This window comes from Piliocolobus tephrosceles, chromosome 4 (genome assembly GCF_002776525.5).
Source record: "Piliocolobus tephrosceles isolate RC106 chromosome 4, ASM277652v3, whole genome shotgun sequence".
Classification (NCBI taxonomy): Eukaryota; Metazoa; Chordata; class Mammalia; order Primates; family Cercopithecidae; genus Piliocolobus; species Piliocolobus tephrosceles.
In genome coordinates this window covers 36,672,811-36,674,308 of record NC_045437.1, presented here as the reverse complement: position 1 = coordinate 36,674,308, position 1,498 = coordinate 36,672,811, and the positions used below count along the sequence as shown (strand labels likewise).

Here is a 1,498-nt window from a genome sequence, read left to right as displayed (position 1 = left end):
TTTCTTCTACTAATTACCCAAGCCATAGTAATTTATCAAATTTCTTAAAACTGTTCAGAAATGTTTATTATAATATGTTAGTTCCAAAATAAAGAGCTTTGCAAGATTCTGTTAAACCTCAACCTTTTAGAATATTTTTAAATATTTACCAGGTTTTTTTTTTTTTTTTTTTTAATAGCACAGATTTAAACCGGTAATAGTCCGCAAAATGATACAAAACTGTCTTAAAAATGTGGAATGCTTCACAAATTTGCATGTCATCCTTGCGCAGGGGCCATGGTAATCTTCTCTGTATCATTCCAGTTTTAGTATATATGCTGCCGTGAACACTGTGTTTACCAGTTTTGTTCTTTATCAGTTTTTATGGCTTTCAGCTTTAGCCTACAAAGTTATGCAAGGATCAAATCCTAATTCAGATATAATTTTAAAGTTACTTCCCCAATTTTTTATAGTTAATTACAGAAAGGACTATTCTCATTGAGTGGTGTTTTCACTGAGTAGTCTGTTTTTGTTTGTTTTGTTTTTTTGCTGCTTTGTTGTTTTTTGCCATCAAGGCTTTAACCTGGGTAGTAAACACTGATGCTGCATTGATGGTCATGGGGCAGGTGGCTAAGGAGCCAATCACTGCATTTGTCAGATAGTAACTCTGTTTTATTCTGAAAAACAGTTTTTATATGCTTTCTGTTTGAAAATATAGCAGAAAAGACCTATTATACCTGTCTTATAAAGCTGTATTTTTTTAATCACAGAAAATTAACATTTTATATTGTGACTGACTATACACATATCTTTGCACAGACACACAGGCATATATGAAACTTAAAAAGGAGCTAACCATAGCAATTCCTGTTGCAGTGTGCACTCCATTTTTTTGTATCCCGATTTGTTCCATGTTTAAAGTACTGATCATAACCTATTACATTGATTTTAGGACCCACTAATGAGTAAGAATCCAGAATTTGAAAAACACTTCTAGAGCATGCCTCAAATATAATTTGATCTTTTCAGAAGCCTTGTGAGATAGGCAAGGCTAATATTAACCCTTTTCAAACATAGCTAAAGCCTACACTTTGAAAACAGTAGTTGGACTAAAGAATTGAAAACAGAAAAAATGATTTAGGGTGTTGAATGAGCAGAGGTCATCATGAACACAGTGTACACTTGAATGGTGACGGAGAGGAAGAGGGGCTGCAGAGATTTAGAACAGAAAGCAGATGGATGTAGAAGATGTTTTATTTGCCTCAGGATTTTTGCCTAAGCCCTTGAAGACATCTGGTATGCCACTAGAAATCACCTGAGGCTAAAATTTATCAGATTGGTATCTTGAAAAGCTACCAGAATTAGTTTGCAAGGCTCTACCCATCAGCTTCTTACACTCTACCTCTAGAAATCTCATCTATACCATTCCAATCCAATTTCTCGAGGTAAGTCTATTTCCCAAAATTCACTTATTTGCATACTACTTTTATAATTCTTGTCATATGTATACATCACCATA

At 33.9% G+C, this 1,498-nt stretch overlaps 1 non-coding gene across 1 annotated transcript; it reads right to left on the bottom strand.

Annotated features, from left to right (window-relative positions):
• Window positions 1-226: 226 nt before the first annotated feature.
• Window positions 227-330, bottom strand: LOC111545623. Its single transcript, XR_002732516.1, has one exon. It is a non-coding gene; the product is annotated as a U6 spliceosomal RNA (small nuclear RNA).
• Between the last annotated feature and the right edge of the window lie 1,168 nt (window positions 331-1,498).